Source organism: Elephas maximus, chromosome 6 (genome assembly GCF_024166365.1).
Source record: "Elephas maximus indicus isolate mEleMax1 chromosome 6, mEleMax1 primary haplotype, whole genome shotgun sequence".
Lineage (NCBI taxonomy): Eukaryota > Metazoa > Chordata > Mammalia > Proboscidea > Elephantidae > Elephas > Elephas maximus.
This window is the reverse complement of record NC_064824.1, coordinates 23,139,390-23,165,354: the sequence shown is the minus strand read 5'-3', so window position 1 is coordinate 23,165,354 and position 25,965 is coordinate 23,139,390.

Genomic DNA, 25,965 nt, shown 5'->3' with positions numbered 1-25,965 from the left:
ACCGGGAGCAAAGGCAAAGGAAGAACACCAAGGTCACACAACAACTAAGAACCCAAGAGACAGAAAGGGCCACTTGAACCAGAAACCTACAATATCCTGAGACCAGAAGAACTAGTTGGTGCCCGGCCACAATCGATGTCTGCCCTGTCAGAGAACACAACAGACAACTCCTGAGGGAGCAGGAGACCAATGGGATGCAGACCCCAAAGTCTCATTAAAAGACCACACCTAATGGTATGATTGCGACTAGAGGAATCCCAGAGACAATGCTCCCCAGAACTTCTGATGGCACAGGACAGGAACCATCCCCGAAGACAAATCATCAGGCATGAAAAGGACTGGTCAGTGGGGGGGAGAGAGATACTGATGAAGAGTGAGCTAATTAAATCAGGTGGACACGGGAGAGTGTGTTGGCAACTCTTGACTGGAGGGGGGATGGGAAGATAGAGAGAGAGGGAAGAAGGTAAAATTGGCACGAAACGAGAGACTGTAAGGGCTGACTCAATAGGGGGAGAGCAAGTGGGAGAAGGGAGTAAGATGTATGTAAACCTACATGTGACAGACTGATTGGAATGGTAAATGTTCACTTGAAGCTTAATAAAAATTAAAAAAAAAAAAAAAATGAAATGCTTAAGTGTCTTACGTATCTTCAGCTACTGTATCAGAAACACCACAAGTGGATGGCTTCAACAAAAAGAAATCTATTTTCTCACAGTAGAGTAGGCTAAAAGTCCAAATTCAGGGTGTCAGCTCCAGGGAAGGCTTTTTCTCTCTGTCAGCCTACTCCTCAATCTCCTCCCAGACTAGGAGCTTCTCTGCACAGGGACCCTGGATCCAAAGGATGCGCTTGCTCCTGGCACTGCTTTCTTGGTGATATAAGTTTTCCCCCTCCCCCGTCTCTCTGCTCCCTTCTTTCTTTTATACCTCAAGAGATTGCCTCAAGACACAATCCAATCTTGTAGATTGAGTCCTGCCTCACTAACACAACTACCGCCCATCCTCCCTCATCAACATCATAGAAGCAAGATTTACAACATACAGGAAAATCACACAATACCAGGAATCATGGCTCATCCAAGCTGATACATTTTTGGAGGGACACAATTCATTCCATGACATTCCATCCTTTGCCCCCCCAAAACACATCCTTGCAACATGTAAAACATATTCGCCGCAAGTTTTAACTCTAAGTCTAAAATTCTTCTTCATCTGTGAATTCTAGAGTACAAGTTATTTGCTTCCAAATGTACAATAGCAGAACAGGCACAAGCTAGACATTTCCATTATAAATGGGAGAAACTGGAGGAAAAGAAGGGATAACAGGCACCAAGCAAGTCAGAAGAACACATTACATTAGCCCTCAAAGCTTTGAAAATAATCTTCCATTCTCTAAGACAATTTACACAATGGCCCTGCCCTCTAGAATCTAGGTATTGGCCACACTCTCCGGATGCTGAGTGGAGGCCCCTCGGCCCTAGGCTTCACCTCTGCCTTCCAGGCCTACTGGGACAGCAGCTCTGCTCCCTTGGCTTTAGATGCACCATTATCCTAGTCCATCTGAGTGGTGACTCTACCCTTAGAAACACCAGAAGCCATGGCTCCACCCTTTGAAACCCCTGACATCAGGGCCATACCTTTGAGACTAAGGCATCTCGGCTTCTTGTGTTCCTTTTCTCTTCAGTGTCTGTTTCCTGGTTTCTTGGTCTCTTGGCTCCTCAGACCTCACGCCTGCATCTGCCCTGCTGCAGCAAGTGTTCCAAAGCTCTGGAGCTCCACCAATAAGTGCCCGGAGGCACCCCACTCCTCCGGGAAGCCTCCTGCACTCACGCACTCAGCTCTCTCACTCCGTGGGTTGGCTCTAGTGCCATCTCGTGCTGATCTGGTTCTGCTGCTGCTGCTTCTTTGCCATTTCAGGTTCTCTGCTGCTGTTGGTCCTGTCACTGCCACTCCTCTATCCATCCACTGTTTCAAAACTGCTTCCACATTTTAGGTGTCTGTTAGAGCAGCACTCCACTTCTAGTACCAAATTCTGTCTTAGTTATCTAGAGCTGGTATGACAGAAATACCACAAATGTTTGGCTTTAACAAAGAGATGTTATTTTTTCACAGTAAAGTAGGCTAGAAGTCCAAATTCAGGGTGTCAGCTCCAGGAAAAGGCTTTCTCTCTCTGTCAGCCTTCTCATCAATCTTCCCCCAGACTAAGAGCTTCTCTGCGCAGGACCCCAGGTTCACAGGATGTGCTCTGCTCCCGGCACTGCTTTCTTGGCAGTATGAGGTCCCCCTCCGCCCCCCCATCTCTCTGCTCCCTTCTTTCTTTTATACCTCAAGAGATTGCCTCAAGACACAATCCAATCTTGTAGATTGAGTCCTGCCTCACTACCAAACTGCTGCCCATCCTCCCTCGTTAACATCATAGAAGCAGGATTTACAACATAAAGGGAAATTACACAATACCAGGAATCATGGCCCAGCCAAACTGATACACACAATTTTTTTTTTTTTTTTTTGGAGGGGGGACATAATTCAATCCACGACAGACATCACAGAAAACACAAAAAAGTTACAGAAAAGTTGTAACATGAGATCAGATGTTTGGTATTTCCAGATTTTTGGTACCCATTTGAGATGCTTTCATTAAGATGAGTCACTTTCCTGCATAAATTTGGAATACCCAAATTCAGACTAAGATACTCACTACATAAAGGAATGACAAGTGGGCATTCAATGACTTCCACTGAGTCAGAAAACCCTTCTCCCCAGATGTGCAAAACACCTAGTGAAGGTGCCATAGTCCAAAACAATGCCAGGAATACAGCAACACCGTGGAGGGTGGATACCAACACCCATTTTGAGATTTTCAGCCAAATGCGTACACACAGATTTTAAACACTGTTGGGGGCATGCATGATAAAATCTAGCTCCATTTCATAGTATTTCTTTACATTTCACTGTTACAAACATACCCACCTTTCTAGATGTTAAGGTTGTTTTTAGACGTTTTTGAGTAGGTTCTGATTCATAGCAATCCTATGTATAACAGAAAGAAACACTGTCCTGTCCTGCACCATCTTCATATTTGTTGTTATGCTTGAGCTCATTGTTGTAGCCACTGTGTCAACCCATCTTGTTGCTCCTCCTTCTCTTTTTCGTGTCCAAAGTATGTGAGACAAAGTCTCACCATCACCATTTCTAAGGAGTTTTCTGGCTATATTTGTTCCAAAACAGATGTGTTCATTCTTTTGGCAGCCCGTGGCATATTCAATATTCTTCACCAACACCATAATTCAAAGGCATCAATTTTTTTTTTCATCTTTATTCATTGTCCAGCTTTTGCTACATATGAGGTGATTGAAAACACCATGGCTTGGGTCAGGTGAATCTTAGTTCTCAAAGCGACATCTTTGCTTTTTAACACTTTGAAAAAGTCTTTTGCAGCAGATTTGCCCAATGCAATGTGTCGTTTGATTTTTTTCACTGCTGCTTCCATGGGTATTGATTGTGGATACAAGTAAAATGAAATCCTTGACAATTTCAATCTTTTCTCCATTTATCACCACGTTGCTTATTGGTCCATTTGTGAAGATTTTTGTTTTCTTCATGTTGAGGTGTAACCCATGCTGAATTCTATAGTCTTTCATCTTAATCAGTAAGTGCTCCAAGTCCTCCTTACCTTCAGCAACCAAGGTTGTATCATCTGCATATCACAAGTTGTCAGTGAGTCTTCCTCCAATCCTGATGCCATGTTCTTCTTCATTTAGTCCAGCTTTTCTGATTATTTGCTCAGCATACAGATTGAGTAAATATGGTGAAAGTATACAACCTTTATGTGTACCTTTCTTGATTTTAAACCACACAGTATTCCCTTGTTCTGTTCAAGCAGCTGCCTCTTGGTCTATGTACAGGTTCCACACGAGCACAATTTAGTGTTTTGCGATTCCCATTCTTCATAATGTTATCCATAATTTGTTATGATCTACAAAGTTGAATGCCTTAGCATAGTCAATAAAACACAGGTAAACATCTTTATGGTATTCTCTGCTTTCAACCAAGATCCATCTGGCACCAGCAATGATATCCCACATTCCACATCATCTGCCAAATCCAGCTTGAATGTCTGGCAGTTACCTGTCTGTGTACTACTACAACCACTTTTGAATGATCTTCAGCAAAATTTTACTTGCAAGTAATATTAATGTTATTCAATAATTTCTGCATTCTGTTGGATCACTTTTCTTTGGAATTAGCACAAATATGGGTCTCCTACAGTTGGTTGGCCATGTAGCCGTCTTCCAAATTTCTTGGCATAGACGAGTGAGCACTTCCAGTGCTGCATCCATTTGTTGAAACATCTTAATCAGTATTTCAGCAATTACTGGAGCCTTGTTTTTCACCAATGCCTTCACTGCAACTTGGACTTCTTCCCTCAGGACCCTCGGTTCTTGATCATATGCTACCTCCTGAAATTGCTGAATGTCAACCAGTTATTTTTGATACAGTGACTCTGTGTATTCCTTCCATCATCTTTTGTTGCTTCCTGCATCATTTAATATTGTCCCTGTAAAAACCTTCAGTGTTGCAACTCAAGGCTTGAATTTTTTCTTCAGTTCTTTCAGCTTGGGAAATGACAATCATGTTCTTCCCTTTTGGCTTTCTGTCTCCATGTCTTTGCACATTTCATTACAATAGTTTACTTTGTTTCTCAAGCTGCCCTTTGAAATCTTCTATTCAGCTCTTTTGCTTCATCATTTATTCCTTTTGCTTTAGCTACTCGACAATTAAGACAAAATTTCAGAGTCTCTTCTGACATCCATTTTGTTTTTTTCTTTTTTTCCTGTCTTTTAATGTCCTCTTACTCTCCTCATGTATAATGCCCTCAATGTCACTCCACAACTTGTCCGGTCTTTGGTCATTAGTGTTTAATAAGTCAAATCTGTTCTTGAAATGTTTTCTAAATTCAGGTGGAATATACTCAAGGTCATACACTGGCTCTTGTGGACTTGCTTTAATTTTCTTCAGCTTCAACTTTAATTTGCATATGAGCAATCGATGGTCTGTTTTGCAGTCAGTGCCTGGCCTTGTTCTGACTGATGATATTGAGCTTTTCCATCATCTCTTTCCACAAATGTAGTCCATTTGATTCATGTGTATTCCATCTGGTAAGTCACTGTTTATGTTGGTGAAAAAAGGTATTTACGATGAAGTTGTTGGTCTTACAAAATTCTATCATGTGATCTCTGGCGTCATTTCTATCACCAAGACCATAGTTTCCAACTGCTGGTCCTTCTTCTTTGTTTCCAACTTTTGCATTCCAGCCACCAGTAATTACCATTGCATCTTGATTGCAGGTTTGGTCAATTTCAGACTGCAGGAGTCAATAAAAATCTTCAATTTCCTAATCTTTGGCATTAATGGTTGGTGCATAATTTTGAATAATAATCATATTAACTAGTATTCCTTATGGCCATATGTGTATTATTCTATCACCGACAGCACTGTTCTTCACGATAGATCTTGAAATGTTCTTTTTGATGATGAATGCAAAGGCATTTCTCTTCAATTTGTCCTTCCTGGCATAGTATACTATATGTTTGTCTGGTTCAATATGGCCAACACCAGTCCATTTCAGCTCACTAATGTCTAGGATATTGATGTTTATTGTCTTAGGCTGGGTTCTCCAGAGAGGCAAAACCAGTAAAGTGTATAAATATATAGAAGGAGATTTATATCAAGGAAACAGCTCACACAATTGTAGGGGTTGGAACATCCCAAATCCTTGGATCAGGGTAGAGCCCTTTCCCAATTCACAGAGCTGCAGAAGCTGGTGAACCCAAGATCAGCAGGTTAGGGAGCAGGACTCTTTTTCGTAGGCTATAAAGGTCAATGAATCCCAAGATGGAGAGGTGAGTTGTTAGCTCAAGTCCCAAGAACCAGAAGTCAGACAAGAGACAGCTGCTGGATCCAGAACAAGCCAACGATCTTGGCAAGGTGACCAGAAAAGAAGTAGGTCAGGAAGGTGGAGAGATGAAAACTGAGGGGGCAGTGAGCTGCCACAGGCCCCACCCCTATCAGTACCACTCAGCAGATTCCATAATGGGGGTGATCACATATCAAATTTCAGCAGACACGTAATCACAACAGTACACAGCTGCCAAAACACTGAAAATCATGGCCCAGCCAAGTTGACACACAATCTTAACCATCACAACGTCTGTGGGAGCTATGCCATATTTTTCTACTTCACTTAGAAAACCTGCTGTCACTCATTTTTCTAGACTAACTTGTTCACTATTATGTCTATGTTAATTCTGAATAGCTGATCTCATTACCATATGGTGGGGGCTGGGGAACAATGCCAGATCTCTTCCACTATGAAGGTTCTCCAAATCTTGCACCATGTAGGTGCAATTGAACCAGTATCTACACTAATATTCTAAAAAAGGGATATAAGGTCCACTTCTATCTTCCTTGGGCCTGTAATTTTCTATTGAAGGAGTCTTGGTTTTAGTAAAGATGATTTAGGAGATAAAATTGGAGACATTATTCCCTGTCCTTGAGCATAAAGAATGTGACCCAGCTGGACTCATAAGGGCACATCAACTGGGCCCTGAGGTATAAAAATAATAGCTGGAATAATCTTGGAAACATCTTTTAGGGAACCTTAACCCTGGTGGCTCAGTAGTTAAGAGCTCAGCTGCTAACCAAAAGGTTGGTGGTTGGAAAATCCACCAGCCACTCATTGGAAACCCTATGGGGCAGTTCTACTCTGTCCTGTAGGGTAATTATGAGTCAGAATCGACTCAATGGCAACAAGTTTTTTGTTTTTTTCTCACATAAACTGATCAAACAGAGCACAAAGGAACCACATAGTTTCTACTTTTATCTTTTTCTATCAGCACTTAGTAAATTGTAAGGTTTGTTGGACCAATGAAGATCTTACTAACTGTCATTACTAAAACATGTACCAATGATTATTAAGAAAGACAATTCAAAATGTAGAATCATAGTGATTTGGTAGTTTTTAGCCAATCTGTGAAAAGGTGAAGCTTTCAATAATTTTACCCATTTGTGATGTTAACATTGATAATGTAATATTGATGATTTTGTAATGATTCTGTAATTCCTCGGACTCAGGCAGACATAGCTCTGGCAGTATGCTCGTCCGTTTTCCCACTTTTGCTTATTCTGTAATATTCCTTGGACTTGGGCAGACATGGCTCTGGCAGCATGCTTGCCCATTTCCTACTTTTGCCTCTTGGAACTGAGATAGGGAAGAAACAGAAACTGAGCCTAGGCAAAGAGCCCTGTAATACCTGCAACTTGCAACTTACTTACAATACTACGTGTCTGGCTAATGCAAAACTCCCATCCTGGAACGTGCGATAATGAAAGAACAGTGTACTCCCTTGTAAGATGTTTTTCAGAAGGACCGACTCAATCTGGTCCCTGGAGCATGCACAGACATCTGCAAGGTGATTGATAGATGACTGCTGCCTGATGCAAGTACCCAGGACAGGAATCAGGAATCGAACCGGCACCACAGGAGGGAGTGTGCAGGTGCGACAACCCATAATAAGTCCTGCTATGGATCCCAGAAGCCTCCGGGACAGGAGCCAGATTAAAGCCATCTTAGAAAGCTGCTGTATGCACAGTAGTTAACATATCCTTGCCCAGATGGCCTACAAGCCAGAAAAAGCCCCCCCATCTATACTTATGAATAAACATAAGTCTTTCCCCCCTCTCCCCAAGAGTACCTTTAAAGACCCATGCAGATCCTTTGTTCTAGGCTCTCCTCCTCACTGCTTACAAACCTCTTTAATAAAGCTTTGGTCACATGGAAAAATTCCCCATGCCTTACCTGTTCATTCTTGATCAGTGAGAGGCAAGAATCCTCTTCAAATGAACCCAGAGGGAGGCACCAGCAACAGAACATATTATCGGGGTCTCAGGTCCTCACTTGGCGCAGCTACAGAGACAAGAAATGGTTGAAAGGGATCCAAAAGAAGCTTCACTTGGTGGACCAAGCAAAGGAGCACACTGGAACTTGCATCACCAAGGTGGATCTCTGAACACTATATGAAACAGCTTTTTTTAGGGGCAAACACGGAGAAGGGTCCTTCTGGGAAGGAGCAAGGTTGTTGATTGGTCTGGACAGAAAAGGTGTTCTTTTTTCCATTGTTTGCGCTTGCTCAGTCCAAAATCGAGGTGGGGGGTGTCTCTCAAACCGGATCTTAGGCTTGGACCCTTCACTTCTGAAAGTCTTCCCCCAATCTTGGGCCACTAAAGTTTGGTTCCGTCCAGTGGGAGAAAAGTTCCGGGGTCACCCAGAGGAAGGGGCTGATGGTTCTGTGCATGTCAGGAAGGCCAGATTTGGTCTTAACTGGTTCTGTGGTATGTGACCTCAGCCTCAACTTTTTCTTATCTTCAGCAGGAAGTTGGCCAACTGCCTAAAAAATATCAGGAAAAACCAGTTTAGAAGCGGAGGTGGCTCATCCTACTCTACTTACAAGTTGGGGGTTGATAATGGTGCCCAGAGGCTGTTGGTCTCAGAATACACGTTGAATAAAACCATTCCTTTTGCTTTACTGTAATTTTGTCATGATTTTACCCTAAGACAAAGGTGAGAGCATAGCAGAGCGCGATGTGATTATGGAGATCTCAAAAATGTTTCTCTTTACTTTAAGCAACGTTCTCAGCTTTCATTCTTAATGTCTCTCCAACTATGACCTTTCCAGACTGGGCTCAAAGTAAGTGTCTCTGTAGCCATTATTTTTGTTGCGAGTGATGTTACTTAAATTCACAGCCTAGTCTTTAAAGCATTTTCTATTTTTATAGCTACTCTGTTGAGTGAAGGTGATAACCAGCAATCTACAAGTAGATCACATTGCTTAATGCTTTGCCTTAATGCACTTGAAAAGTGTTGTTTCTACACTCGGGTTTCCTATAAAGAATCACCAGACAATTTGGCTACAGCTCATTCTTCACACACATGCCCTGCAGACATACCTAGCTCCTAGTTGTATCTTGGTCTCCTGTAGCAGCACTGAAGGGGCTCCAACTTTAAAAAGCCCTCCCTGCACTCTCTCCGTCTCCTGCTGTTGTGACATGCTGTCTGAGCTGAAAGCTGCCTCTGTCATCGTGGTCTATACCTGGCACTCACATTTCAGCTTGACTAAATGACGGCTCCATTAGGTGATCTTAGAACATTGGCCTGGGGTCTGTGCTATCAACAGTGTCTTCTTTTCCACCCTTGCCAGCATTAAGACCCCGCCGCCAGCAATTTCATTGTCAAAGACGAAATCTTTAAGCCAAATTCTTCCCATAGATCAAGCCAATAGAAAATCCTGCCTTTGTTTAATTTCTGCTCAGCTTAACTTTTTGCTGCACTGCTGGGCAACAGGAAGCCAGGAAGTTATAGACTTTCAAAAACACACCAGGTTTAAGCAGTTACCAATCTTTGACATGCAAAACTGTTTTAAAAAAAAAACTCAGCACTTACACCCTGGGGAAGTGCGGCAAGACTGGAGCCATGAAGTCATTGACAATTCACAACTCATTCCTCCCAAATGCCAAGAGCAAGGCTGTTAATGTTCAAAAACTAGAAGGCAAGCCCTCCGAGGAAAAGAAAAAGGGAGTGCCGGAACACTCCAAGTGGAAGCTTGGAGGGATGAACCACACAGTATCTTTTCAGGTTCCAACAGAGGCAGAAGACACGTACCCCATGATAATGTTCAACTTCACTAAAAGCTAATTGTCTAATCAGAGCTGCAGATTAATATTGGGTATTTAAAGTAAGTCCTCATTTTCTTTGTTCATAACTATTGGGGAAATACATGCTTATTGCAAAAGATGCAAACAATGTTAACGACTAAAAAGAAAAAAACCAAAAACATAACTCACATTCTATCAGAGATAATCACAATTAACATTTTGGGGAACATCCCTCTGGACATCTCTCCATCTCCATCTATATCTCTGTATATCTGTGTTTATATCTCTCTCTATATAAATTCAAGCAGCCTGGTGGTACAATGGTTAAGCACTTGGTTACTAACTGAAAAGTCAGCAGTTCAAATCCACAAACCACTTCAAGGGAGGAAGATGTGGTAACCTCCTTCTGTAAAGATTTACAGCCTTGGAAACCCTATGGGGCAATTCTACTCTGTCCTATAGGGTCTCTATGAGTCAGAATTCAACTCAACCGCAATGGGTTTTATATATAGATTCACCACCTGTGTGTTTGTCATACTATGATTTGTGTGTTCCATGATGCTGGAAGCTATGCCACCTGTATTTCAAATATCAGCAGGGTCTCCCTTGGTGGACAGGTTTCAAGGGAGCTTCAAGACTAAGACAGACTAGTAAGAAAGATCTGGTGATTTCCTTCTGAAAATTAACCAGTAAAAACCTTACGGATCACAACAGAACATTGTGTGCCATGTTATTAAGAGGGTTCAGTCATTGGAGGAGGGCATCCTGTTGGTGAAGTAGAGGGTCAGTGAGGGTGGCGGAGACCCTCAGTGAGATTATTTGATACAATAGCTGCAAAGATGTCAAGAGTAAATTGTCTCATTGGCAGCTATCTATTTCTGTAGAGAGATAGAAATAGATTGATAGAGATAGAGACTGCGATGATATTATACTTAAACATACCAACAATTGTGAAGATGGAACAAGACCAGGCAATGTTTTCTTCTATTATACGAAAGGCCATCACGAGTCAGAGCCTACTTAACAGCAACTAACAACAGTAACATAGATGATAATTTGTTGTTGTTGTTTGGCGCCATAGAGTCAGTTTTGACTCATAGCGACCATATGTACAACAGAACAAAAGACCGCCTGTTCTGACGCCAGCCTCACAGTCATTGCTATGCATAAGCTCATCACTGCAGCCACAGCATCAGTCCATCTCATTGAAGGTCTTCCTCTTTTTCACTGACCCTCTAATTTACCAAGAATGATGTCCTCCAGGAACTGGTACCTCCTCATAACATGACCAAAGTACGAGAGAAAAAGTATCACAATCTTTGCTTCAAAGGAGCATTCTGGCTGTATTTCTTTCAAGACAGATTCGTTCGTTCTTTTGGAAGTCCATGGTATATTCAATATTATTCACCACACCACAACTCAAAGGCATCAATTCTTCTGTCTTCCTTATTAATTGCCAGTTTTTGCATGCATATGAGGTGATTGAAAATACCATGGCTTGGGTCAGGTGCACATTAGTTGTCAAAGTGACATCTTTGCTGTTTAACAGTTTGAAGAGGTCTTTTGAAGCAGATTTGCCCAATGCAATAATACATCCTATGATTTCTTGACTGCTGCTTCCATGGGCATTGATTGTGGGTCCAAGTAAAATGAAATCCTTGATAATTTCAATCATTTTTCTGTTTATCATGATGTTGCTTACTGGTCCAGTTGTGAGAAATTTTGTTTTCTTCGTGTTGAAGTGTAATCCATACTGAAGGCCGTAGTCTTTGATCTTCATCAGAAAGTACTCCAAGTCCGCTTTCAGCAAGCAAAGTTGTATCATCTGCATATGGCATGTTAGTGACCCTTCCTCCAATCCTGATGCCAAGTTCTTCTTCATATTGTCCAGCTTCTGGTATTATTTCCTCAGCATACAGATTGAATAAATATGGTGAAAGATACAACCCCAACGCATCCGTTTCCTGATTTTAAACCACTAAGAATTCTCTCGTTCTGTTTGAATGACTGCCTTTTGGTCTATGTATAAGGTCCTCATGAGCACAATTAAGTGTTCTGAAATTCCTATTCTTCACAGTGTTACCCATAATTAGTTATGATTCACAGTCGAATGCTTTTGCATACTCAATAGAACACAGGTAAACATATTTCTGGTATTCTCTGCTTTCAGCAAAATCCATCTGAAATCAGCAATGATATTCTTCAATTCGTGTTCTCTTCTGAATCTTGCTTGAATTTCTGGCAGTTCCCTGTCGATGCACTGCTACAACCATTTTTTAATTATCTTCAGTAAAGTTTTATTTGCATGTGACATTAATGATATTGTTTCATAATTTCCACATTCCGTTGAATTATCTTTCTTTGGATAGGACACAAATATGGATCTCTTCCAGGTTGTTGGCCAGGTAGCTGTCTTTCAAATTTCTTGGCTCTTCTAACATTGCACCATTTGTTGAAACCTCTCAATTGGTATTTTGGCAATTACTGGAGCCTTGTTTTTCACTAATGATCATGTGCTACCTCCTAACATGAATGAATGTCAACCAATTCTTCTTGGTACAGTGACACTGTATTCCTTCCATCTTCTTCTTCTTTTTTTTTTTTTTTGCTTTAACAAAGAGAAATTTATTCTCTCATAATTGAATAGGCTACGAGTCCAAATTCAGGGCGTCAGCTCCAGGGGCCGGCTTTCTCTCTAGGTCGGCTCTGGAGGAAGGTCCTTGTGATGCATCAGTCTTCCCTTGGTCTGGGAGCATCTCAGTTCAGGAAACTCAGGGCCAAAGGACTTGCTCTCCTCCTGGTGCTTCTTCTTGGTGGTATAAGGTCCTCCCATTCCATCTTCTTTTGATGCATCCTGCATCTTTTAATATTTTGCCCATAAATTTGTTCAATATTGGAACTTGAGGCTTGAATTTTTTCTGCAGATCTTTTGGCTTGAGAAATATTGAGAATGTTCTTCACCATCGGTTTTCTAACTCCAGTTCTTTGCACATTTCATTATAATACTTTTTTTTTTTTTTTAGAAATCTTCTGCTCAGCTCTTTTACTTCATTATTTCTTCCATTCACTTCAGCTGCTCTACATTCAAGAGCAATTTTCAAAGTCTCTTCTGACATCCGTTTTGGTCTTTTCTTTCTTTCCTGTCTTTTTAATGACCTTTTGATTTCATCACATATAATGTCCTTGATGTCATCTCAGAACTTGTCTGGTCTTTGGTCATTAGTGTCCAATGCCTCAAATCTATTCTTCAGATGGTCTCTAAATTTAGGTGGGATGTACTTAAGGTCATACTTTGGATCTCATGGACTTGTTTTAATTTTTTTCAGTTTCAACTTGAACTTTCATATGAGCAATTGATGGTCTGTTTTGAAGTCAGCGCCTGGCCTTATTCTGACTGGTGATATTGAGCTCCATCATCTCTTTCTACAGATGCTGTCAATTTGATTTCTGTGTATTCCATCCAGTGAGGTCTGTGTGCATAGTTGCTGTTTTTGTGGGTGAAAAAAGGTGTTTGCAATGAATAAGTTGTTGGTCTACCAAAATTCTATCATGTGATCTCTAGCACTATTTCTATCACCAAGGCCATATTTTCCAACTACTGATCCTTCTTCTTTGTTTCCAACTTTCTCATTCCAATCACCAATAATTATCAGTGCATCTTCATTGCATGTTTGATCAATTTCATACTGCTGAATTTGGTAAAAATCTTCAATTTCTTCCTTTTTGGCATTAGTGGTTGGTACAAAAATTTGAATAATAGTTATGTTAACTGATTTTCCTTGTAAGCGTATATATATTATCCTATCACTGACCGCATTGTACTTCAGGAAGGATCTTAGAATGTCCTTTATCATATGGCCAATACCAGTCAATTTCAGTTCACTATTGCCTAGCATACCAGTACTTACGTATTCCATTTCTTTTTTGATGACTTCCAGTTTACCTGGATTCATGCTTCATTCATTCCATGTTTCCATTATTAATGAATATTTGCAGCTTTGCTCTCATTTTGACTTGCACCACATTAGCAAATGAAGTTCCAAAAAGCTTGACCCCACCCACATCATTTAGGCCCACTCTGTTTTGAGACGGTTGCACTTCATCGGTTGTATTTTGAGTGCTTTTCAACCTAAGGGCTCAGTTTGCAGCAGTATATCGGACAATGTTCCACTGCTATTCATAAGGTTTTTCACTGGCCATTTTTCTTAGAAATAGATTACCAGTTCCTTCTTCCTAATCTGTCATAGTCTGGAAGATCTGCTGAAGCCTGTCCAGCATAGGTGACCCTACAGTATTTGAGTTCCCAGTCACATAGCTTCCATCATCACAGTAACCCACAAGCCACCACAATACTACAAACTGACAGATGTGTGGTGGATCAATTATATATACAAATGTATATATATAATATTTTTTAAATGGTATTATACTTAATCATAGTCAGGAACTGTTAAGGGTCTGAAATTTTACTCTACTTGCAAGACAAGTTAACCTTCTACAGAGTTAAGAATGGTGGCAAAAGACACATTTACTTTCAGTTTTGCATTTCCCTGCAGCTGCTAGAGGAAATTTTTGTTTTTGATCTACCCAAAGATTTATATCTTCTTTGATGAAACAATTTACTTAAGCTTTTTAGACTCTTTGACTCCCAAAGGCCATCAGCAAAATACACATGCTGTCCTGAATCTTGCAAACAGACAAAACAAGATGTAGTAAACTGTTTACATAAATTTGTTCCCTTTGCAAAAAAAAAAAAAAATTCTGGGATATACGCCCTCCCTGTCACTAAATAAATAAAATGTCTTGTGTGCTAAGCTCAGTGTCAATTAGATCTTAATATTAATCAAAATAGCCCGATCAGTGTTATTGTTCTTAAAGACAAAACACAGGCTAAAAAAATTCTTGAAGATAACCCATAGATCAAAGGACTAATATTAACCTAAACTCAGAATTTTCAGATCAAATAAAATATTTTTCTTCCAAAACAGTGTACACTTGTGACCTTTTTCTCTCTTTCTAATCAATTACCAACTTGAAAGTTTTGAGAGATAAAAATTTTGCTTCCTGTTATTATTGTAACCCCAATTTTTTTCTCGTTGCATTTGCTTCCTAAATTATCTATCTAGTTTCTCTAATTTATCGTTTTCTCTAGCTTTTCTAGACTGCAAGTCCTGTATACCTGTGAATAATCTACTTAAATACCACGATTATCATGCTGCTCTTCCATATACATGCTTCAAATTATTTTGTTTTGTAGAGATAATGGCCAAACTCCCTTTTAAAAATGCCTACCATTCCACCTGCCACATTTTTTTTTTTTAAATAGAACCATTTGGAATTATATACCTACTATAAAATAAATAAATAAATAAAATTTTTTATTTATTTACTAATTTTTTGTATATATTTGATTTTGCATAAAATCTGTTCTTCAGATGGTCTCTAAATTCAGGTGGGATATACTCAAGGTCATATTTTGGCTCTCATGGACTTGTTCTGATTTTCTTCAGTTTCAGCTTGAACTTACATATGAACATCTGATGGTCTGTTCCACAGTCGGCCCCTGGCCTTGTTCTGACTGATGATATTGAGCTTTTCCATCATCTCTTTCCACAGATGTAGTCAGTTTGATTCCTGTGCATTCTACCTGGTGAGGTCCATGCGTATAGTTGCCATTTATGTTGGTGAAAGAAGGTATTTGCAATGAAGAAGCCGTTGGTCTTGCAAAATTCTATCATTCGATCTCTGGTATTGTTTCTATCACCAAGGCCATATTTTCCAACGACTGATCCTTCTTCTTTGCTTCCAACTTTCACATTCCAATCTCCAGTAATTATCAGTGCATCTTGATTGCATGTTTGATCAATTTCAGACTGCAGCAGCTGATAAAAATCTTCTATTTCTTCATCTTTGGCCCTAGTGGTTGGTGCGTAAATTTGAATAATAGTTGAATTAACTGGTCTTCCTCTTAGGCGTATAGATATTATCCTATCACTGACAGCATTGTACTTTGGAATAGCTCTTGAAACGTTCTCTTTGCTGATGAATGCAACACCATTGAAGACCAGACGAGTTGTGGAATGACATCAAGGACATCAGACATGAAGAAAGCAAGAGATTATTGAAAATACAGAAAAGAAAGAAAAGACCAAGATGGATGTCAGAGGAGACTCTGAAACTTGCTTTTGAACGTCAAGCAGCTAAAGCAAAGGAAGAATAGATGAAGTAAAAAAAACTGAACAGAAGATTTCAAAGGGCATCTCGAGAAGACAAAGTAAAGTATTACAATGACTTGTGCAAAGAGCTGGAGATAGAAAAGCAAAAGGGAAGAACACATTCGGCATTCCTCAAGCTGAAATAACTGAAGAAAAAATTCAAGCCTCGAGTTGCAATAGTGAAGGATTCCATGGGGAAAATATTAAAAGACACAGGAAGCGTCAAAAGAAGATGGAAAGAATACACAGAGTCATTATACCAAAAAGCATTAGTCAATGTCCAGCCATTTTAAGAAGTGGCATATGATCAGGACCCGATGGTACTAAAGGAAGAAGTCCTAGCTGCTCTGAAGACATTGGTGAAAAACAAAGCTCCAGGAATTGATGGAGTATCAACTGAGATGTTTCAACAAACAGATGCAGCATGGGAGTTGCTTACTCATCTATGCCAGGAAATATGGAAGAGAGCTTCCTGGCCAACTGACTGGAAGAGATCTATATTTATGCCTATTCCCAAGAAAGGTGATCGAACTGAATGTGGAAATTATAGAACAATACCATTAATATCACACTCAAGTAAAATTTTGCTGAAGATCATTCAAAAACAGCTGCAGCAGTATATCAACAGTGAACTGTCAGAAATTCAGGCTGGATTCAGAAGAGGACGTGGAACCAGGGATATCATTGCTGATGTCAAATGGATCCTGGCTGAAAGCAGAGAGTACCAGAAGGATGTTTACCTGTGTTTTATTGACTACGCAAAGGCATTCGACTGTGTGGATCATAACAAACTATGTATAACACTGCAAAGAACGGGAATTCCAGAACACTTAATTGTGCTCATAAGGAACCTTTACACAGATCAGGAGGTGGTGGTTAGGACAGAACAAGGGGATATTGATTGGTTTAAAGTCAGGAAAGGTGTGTGTCAGGGTTGTATTCTTTCACCACACCTATTAAATATGTATGCAGAAAAAACAGTCTTAGAAGCTGTACTCTGTGAAGAAGAATGGGGCATCAGGATTGGAGGAAGACTCATTAACGACCTGCATTATGCAGATGACAGGACCTTGCTTGCTGAAAGTGAAGAGGACTTGAAGCACTTACTAATGAAGATCAAAGACCACAGCCTTCAGTATGGATTGCACCTCAACATTAAAGAAAACAAAAATCGTCACAACTGGACCAATGAGCAACATCATGATAAATGGAGAAAAGATTGAAGTTGTCAAGGATTTCACTTTACTTGGATCCACAATCAACAGCCATGGAAGCAGCAGTCAAGAAATCAAAAGACGCATTGCACTGGGCAAATCTGCTGCAAAGGACCTCTAAAGTGTTGTAAAGCAAAGATGTCACCTTGAAGACTAAGGTGTGCCTGACCCAAGCCATGGCATTTTCAATCACATCATATGCATGTGAAAGCTGGACAATGAATAAGGAAGACCAAAGAAGAATTGATGCCTTTGAATTGTGGTGCTGGCAAAGAATATTGAATATACCACGGACTGTCAAAAGAATGAACAAATCTGTCTTGGAAAAAGTACAACCAGAATGCTCCTTAGAAGCAAGAATGGTGAGACTGTGTCTTACATACTTTGGACATGTTGTCAGGAGGGTTCAGTCCCTGAAGAAGGATATCATGCTTGGCAGAGTACAGGGTCAGTAGAAAAGAGGAAGACCCTCAATGAGGTGGATTGATACAGTGGCCATAACAATGAGCTCAAGTGTAACAACGATTGTGAGGCTGGCTCAGGACTGGACAGTGTTTCGTTCTGTTGTGCATAGGGTCACTATGAGTCAGAACCAACTCGACAGCACCTACAAAACAACGTTTGATTTTGCACCTTACCTTCTCTGTTCTCCTCCTGGTTTCATCAGAATTGTTTATACTCTATTTCCATTAAATCATGCAACGTTTAAAAATGAAGGCTACATTAAAAGCACAATGAGATGTGACTATATTCTCAGCAAAACAAAAGCAAACCCACTGCCATTGAGTCGATTCTGACACACAGTGACTCTATAGCAACCATATAGAACAGAATAGAACTGCCCCTTAGGGTTTCCAAGGCAGTACATCTTTACGGAAGCAGACTGCTGAGTTGGAACCGTCTAGTTTTTGGTTAGCAGTCCAGCACTTTAACCACTGCACCACCAGGGCTCCTATACTGTCACTACAGAGCTAAAGTTAAATCGACTGCAAATATGAAGTGTTGGCTTGGACACAGCATAACAAGAACTCCCATACACTTGTGTACGAGAGTAGAATGATACATCCACTTTGGAAAACAGAGAGGACTTTTTTTTAAAAAAAAATGAAACATACATGCACTATAAAACCTAGACATTTCACTTCTAGATATTTAACCAAGAGAAGTTAAAATGTATTTATATCCCTTTCATTACTACATTTTTTCTCCTTAATTTTTTTTTTTTTTTGATGGCGTGTGTTTTCAGTATTGGAATGCGTGCTTACTAACTGAATGTCCTTAAATATTGGGTTAATAATATGAATTTTGAAAAGCATAATCTGGTAATATAAACCACCAATTAGGTGAGTGGCACTGTGGCACCACTGATCTGTGGTATGACAATATACTAATGAAAGCTATGTAATTTATTGCGGGTGCCTTTCCATTAGGTTACATGCGGAACCTCTGATTTTCCAAATATGACACAGAAAAAAAAAAAAAAAGCCCTATTAGGGCTCCCTATCACAAAGGAAAGTCGTAATTATGCTTGCAAGACTTAGCTTACAAAAATAAAGGGAAAAAAGGCAAAAGTTTACAAAACTGACACATCCAGAGAGCATCACCTAAGAGACTGCTCAACCTAAACCTACACGACAATAAGGCTCCAACTCAATCTGCTGAGTTTAGTACATTTCAAAAGGGACCTCCTTTGATGCTAAATGCATTAGAACTGGAATAACACCTTACCTCTTAGGTCTAACACCAAACACCAAACCCATTGTCGTCAAGTCGATTCTGACTCATAGCAAGGGTATAGGGCAGAGTACAGCTGTCACACAGGATTTCCAAGGAGCGGCTGGTGGAGTTGAACTGCAGACCTTTTGGTTAGCAGCCATAGCTCTTAGCCACTGCATGATCAGGGTAGCTATGAGCCAAAACGGGCTAGATGGCAACGATTTTTTTCTGAGGCCCAGAAGCATAGACATTGTTTGATATACTGTTAATCCAATAGTTACAAAAGAGATATGCAAAGGTTTGAACTTGAATGTCATGCCAACTTAATCTGTAATGGCCCCAGTAATCTACCAGTGTCAAACCTCATCTACATTCAGGAGAATGGATGAGAATCAAGATCAACACAGAGCTGTTTCCTGTGAGGTAGAGTTCAGACACACCACCGCTCTACAACTTTTTTCCATTTCTGACACAGGCTGTACCCCACATGGCACACTCTACTTCTCTGCTATGTTGGAAAATTTGTTGCAATGTCCACACAGAACTCATAGATCATAGTCAAGATTATGTGGTTTATTAGGAAAGTAACAGACTACAACTTGGGATCAAGATCAACTTGAGAGTAATCAGCATACAACTCAGGAGACAGGATACAATTCTTCAATCAGGACAGCTTCCAACCAAGATAACCCTCAGTTTCTTCCTGGCCTTGCCCAGAGGCAAGTAGCTCTTCTCTCAGCCATGCCCACAGGCAGGCATTCTCTTGGCCATGCCTGCTGTCAGGCCTTCTCTCAGCCTCAGCCTTGTTCAAACAAATGTTACAGCTCTTTGCTCTACCAGCAAGTGCCTAGAGGAACCCCACTCTGCCAAAAAGCTTCTTGCCCAAAGGAATTCCACTCTCTCTTGCTCTGTGGGTTGGGAAGCCCCCTGCAGCTGCTTCAAGCCAATCTCTGGGTTCTTGTTGTTTTTTCTGCTTCTGCCATTTCTCTGTGTTAGGCTCTGCTCTGGTTGCCACGGTTTCTCTGTCTCTAGGCTCTGTTGTAGTTACCACCATTTCTCACCATCTCATGCCGTCTCACACTGTCTCTCATCATCTTCAGTGTTACAGTTCTCTCTCTCCTGTGTCTAAGAAGTTCTCGTAGTTGGGACCCTGGACCCAGAGGATGTGCTCAGCTCCAGAGAGAGCTGAATCAAAGAAGGGAAAACTTCAAAAAGGTAGGAAAGTTTTGGCTTTATATATGCCCCTGCCACACACATCATCCTCAGCTCAGAGGCCATTTTAAAGCTGTGACAACCCACATTCCAGAAGGACGACCCTGGTCTCTGGATTCAGAGGGAGAAGAGCAGACTTTGTTTGCACATTATGTTGTACACCTGTCGTAACCTGTCCGAGAGCTGCCTGAAAGTCTGAAGCAAGACACTTACAGCTGTTTGGCCTATCTCAGGGCTCATTCAGAGAGAAAAAAGTAGCAGGCAATTCTCAAAAACTGTAACTGCCTGTATTTGCATGGGCTAAAGAATGAAACTGAGTTGTAAAATATGTGACTGAAGACTGAAAAGTGGACCATAGAGAAAGTTTCTTTGGAAATTAGGGCATTCAATAGCACCCATCTGTATGGGTAATTCAGAAAGCCACAGGCATACCCAGGTTAAGACACATGCTGGAAATATATGTGAGAAGACCATATGCTTACACCCTGGGCTAAGCTCTAGGTTTATTGCAAGCCTGGATAAATGTTGAATAAGTGTCAGGGTACAGAGCCAATTGCCGATGTACAAAGACCAGGAGGAGTTTTTTTTTTTCCCCCATCAGGTATAAAAATTTTTTCTGTCAAAACATTAGCTGAACACAAGCTGAGGACAGAGACTTCAGTAACCACACATGGAGGAAAGTCGTCTTTGCAAAAACAGAGAAAGGAAGACACTAAACAAAACAGACTATTACAGTCTTCAAAAATAGAAAAATAAATAAGTAAACTCAGAAGGAGATCCAGAGCAAGATGGCAGCATGAACAATTTCATGTTTCTGTCTCTCCCCACAAACACACAAACACACACACACACACACACAAAGCAGAAACTTACAGAATCAACAGTGTCAACAAAAAGGCAAAAGTAAGTCCTCCCTTACTGATAATTGCTTTAAATATAAATGAATTAAACTCTTTAATGAAACGGCAGAGATTGGCAGAACACTTAAGAAAACATGAAGCCATTCTGTGGTGTCTACAAGAGACACTCATTAGATCCAAAGACACTGATAGTTTGAAGGTAAAAAAAGGAATATATATATGTACATATATACATATATATATACCACACAAATAATACTCAAAAGATAACAGGGATGGCTATATTAGTGAGAAACAAAATAAGATTCAAGTAAAAAAAGTGTTACAAGAAAAAAGAAGCACTTGCAGAAAAATGAAACAAGACCATGCCTCACACCACACACAAAAACTAATTTGAAATGGATCAAAGACCTAAATGGTAATCCTGAAATTATTATGTTCTTAGAAGAAAACATAGGAACAAAACTATGGGACCTAATTTAAAAAAAAATAGATTATCAAACACAACTAGAAATGCATGAACAGGAGAAGATGAATTAGATAACTGAAACTTCATAAAATTTAAATATTATGCTCATCAAAAGACTTTATCAAAAGAGTAAAAGGACAATCTACAGACTCAAAAAAAAAAATCAGGAAAAACATATATGATAATGGTCTAATCTCTAAAATATATAGAAAATATCAACACGTCAACAATAAAAAGACAAACAACCCAATTAAAAAATGGGCAAAGGATATGAACAGACACTTCACCAAACAGGACATTCAGGCAGCCATCAAACAATGAAAAGATGTCCGTGATTATTAGCCATTAAAAAAAAAAAAAAAAAAAGATGCAAATCAAAACTGCAATGAGACTTATAACACTATTCTTTTCACTTTGAGCAACAGAGGAAGAAGGACAGTCAAGAATAGGGGGAGGATATGGAATGTGAGGTTAATTGCCTCCAAGAACAACCGTCTCCTCTACGATGAGGCCAGAAAAGCAGTATGGTGCTGTGCTACCATTACTGAACATTTTGATGAAAGATTCTACAGAAGAATCATGATCAAAAGGGGGAAAACTCAAACAAAATTTCAAATTCTCATGGACTTCAGTCTTTCTGGAGATATAAAGGCTAGATGAAACCCTAAAACTATTGCCCTGAGATAATCTTTAAACCTTAAACAAAAAATACCCTGAAGTCTTCTTAAAACCGAACAATAATAGTAAAAAATGCCTGCCTTGACCATTATGATGTCACCACAAATTACACAAGAAAAAAAGAATTTTTCGGTAGACTAGGGGATGCCCCAACACTATTTCCCTGAGATACTCTTTAAAATTTGAACCAAAACTATCCCCTGAGATCACATTTTACCTAAAAAAAAAAAAAAAAAAACCTCATAAAAATAAGGAGTATCGCCCACGAAGCATTGAATTGTACATATATAGAAATGGTTGCATTTGTGTATGCTTTGCTGTGTATACTACCGGCACTGGGTTTTTTCTGGGTTGCTATGTACATACTCTACAATAACAACAACAAAGTAAATAAAATTTATTGTGCTCCTTTAAAATATCATCTATAAAATATCATCTATATGAGACCAAATGGAGCCCTGGTGGCATAGTGGTTAAGAGTTCAGCTGCTAACCAAAAGATAGGCAGTTCAAATCCACCAGCCACTCCTTGGAAACCCTATGGGGAAGTTTTATCTGTCTTCCAGGGTCTCTACGAGTCGGAACCAACTCAACAGCACCTAACAACAGTAACAACATATGAGACCAAACAGTCAACAACTAATCTAAAGCAAAGATGGAAGGTAAGGGGCAGGGAAACTAGATTACTGGAAATGGAATAACCGGAAGGAAAATAATGAAAATTTTTACACATTGTGGCAAATGCAACCAATGCCCCTGAAAAATTTGCTTAGAAATTGTTAAATAGGAACTTAATTTGCTATCTAAACTTTCACTGAAAATACAATAAAATACTATCAAAAAAAAAAGAAAGATGTTACACAACAATACAATGGTCAATTTTTCAAGAAATATAATGATTATAACTATATATGTACCCAAATTCAGAATCCCAAAATATATGAAGCAAACATTGTCAGAACTGAAGGAAGTAATGGACAGTTTTACAATAGTAGTTCCAGGTTTCAATACAGCACTTTCAATAATGAATAAATCATCTAAACAGAAGATCAATATTGAAGCAGAGTACTGGAAAAACACTATAAACCAACTAGACCTGACAGACATATATAGAACACTTCATGTAAAAACAAAACAACACACATTCTTCTCCAGTGAACATGAATAATTCTCCAGGAAAAACCATATATTAGATTAGAAAAGAAGTCTCAAAAGATTAATAAAGATTCAAATAATATACTTTCTTCAACTACAATGAAATTAAACTAGAAATCAATGATAGAAAAATAAATAGAAATTTCACACATATGTGGCTATTAAGCAGTACAGTATTAAACAACCAATGGGTCAAATAACAAATCATAAGGGAAATTAGAGAATTCTTAGAGATGAATGAAAATGAAAATACAACATAGCAAAACTTATGAGATGCAGAGAAGGTAGTGCTCAAAGGAAATTTATAGCCGTAAATGTCCACATTAAAAAGAAGGAAAGTATCACATCAGTAACCTAACTTCAGAAATTGAGGAACTAATAGAAACTAGCAAAAGTTATCAGAAGGAAAGAAAAAACAAATATTAGAGCAGAGATAAATGAAATCAAGAATACAAAAACAATAGAATCAATGAAACCAAAAATTTCTCTTTTTAATCATCAGTGAAATAGAAAAACATTTAGCTAGATGGACAAAGAAAAAGAGAAAGAGAGAGAAGAAGAAGCAAATAAGTAAAATCAAATACTACTCAACCTACAGAAATAAAAAAGGATTATAAGAGAATGCTATGAACGATTGTATATCAACAAATTAGATAACCTAGATAACATGGACAAATTCCTAGAAACACGCAAGTTACCTGAAGTTACTCTAGAAGGGAAGACATTGAATCGGTAATCAAAACCCTTCTAATAAAGACAACTCCAAGTTCACACGGCTTCACTGGTGAATTCTATCAAATATTTAAAGAATGAACTGCAGCCTTGTCAAACTCTTCCAAAAAATAGTAGAGAAAGAAGCACTTCTTAACTCATTATATGAGTATACTCTTTAAAAAAAAAAAAGTAAAAGCATTTGTTACTTATTGAATTGTGCCCCCCCCCAAAATATGGGTGGTAAATCCTAAACCATACACTTGCAGATGTAATCTCATTTGGGAATAGGGTTTTCTTTGATATATTATTGAGGCCACAGCACTGTAGGGTCTTAAGCAATCGCTTTTGAGATATAAAAAGAAAAGATTAGGTACAGAAGCAAGAAAACACAGATGGAGGAAGATGGATGCCATACCACAAAGATCACCAAGAAACTGAGGAATAGAAGCTGAAAAGAGGCAAGGACCCTCCTCCAGAGCCCACAGAGAAAGACTTCCCCTAGAGCTGATGCCCTCAGTTTAGACTTCTAGCCTCCTAAACTGTGAGAAAATAAATGTTTGTTAAAGCCACCCATTTACTGTATTTCTGCTTCAGCAGCACTAAGAAACTAAGACAGCCTCCAAACCAAATAGGAAGAAGTAAAACTATTCACAGAAGACGTGACTGTATATATTGAAAAATCTCAAAAATTCTACAAGAAAGTTACTAGAGCTAATAAGCAAATTTAGCAAAGTTGCAAGGTGTTATGGGTCAAATTGTGTTCCCCAAAAACATGTGATGTAAATCAACACCTCTATGCCTGTGGTTATAATCTCATTTGGGAATGGGTTGTCCTTGTTACGTTAATAAGGTAGGATTAGCATAGGGTGTATCTGTAGTCAATCTTTTTTTCCAGATATAAAAGATTGACTACAGATACACCCTATGCTAGCAAGCAGAGAGCAGGGAGAGAGATGCCAAGCCACATGAAGATCTTCCAGGAACAGAATCTCAGAAAAGACAAGGACTTTACTCTAGATACGACAGAAAGAAAGCCTTTTCCTAGACCTGGCACCCTGAGTTTGGACTTATAGCCTCCTAGGCTGCGAGAAAATAAATTTCTGTTTGTTAAAGCCAGCCACTTGTGGTATTTCTTTTATAACAGCACTAGATAACTAAGAATTTGGTACTGAGAAGTGGGAGTATTGCTCTAACAGATGAGAAAATAAATTTCTGTTTGTTAAAGCCAACCATTTGTGGTATTTCTGTTATAGCAGCACTAAATAACTAAGACAGAATTTGGAACCAAGAAGTGGGAGTGTTGCTCTAATAGGTACTTAAAACGTGAAAGTGGTTTTGGAATTAGGTAATGGGTAGAGGCTGAAAGAGTTTTAAGGTGCCTAATAGTAAAACCCTAGGTTGCCTTGAAGAGACAGTTGATAGAATTATGGACGTCAAAGGCAATCCTGGTGAGGGCTCAGAAGGAAGTGAGGAGAGCTACAAGGTCTCTACAGTCTCAGAAAATACATATGGCACCAGCAACGGATTGTTGATAGAAATGTGGATGTTCCATGTGCTTCCAGTGAGGCTTTAAAACGAAATGATGAGTAGACAATGGAAGAAGGGCAATGCTTTCCATGCAATGGCAAAGAACTAGTTTGAATTATGTTCAAATGTATGGTGGATGGTAGAACTTGTAAGTGATACGTTGAATATTTGGCTGAGGAGATTTCTAAGCAAGATCTTAAAGAGGCCATGTGGTGTTTTCTTGCTGCTTACAGTAAAATGCGAAAGGAAAGAGACAGACTTAAAAATGAACTGTGCAAAATAAAAACGGAACTTAAAGATTTGGAAAATTGTGCAAACTAAGGATACATGTCCCAGAATTATCACCAAGGATGTGGCTATACAATATTTTGTTAAGGAGATCAAACCTGTGACTTATAAATTTAATCAACTACGGCAGCAGAAAACCCATCAGCTTATACTGAAGGGGACAGATTAAAAACAAAAAAAGGAAAGAACACTGTTTGTTTCTTTAATTCT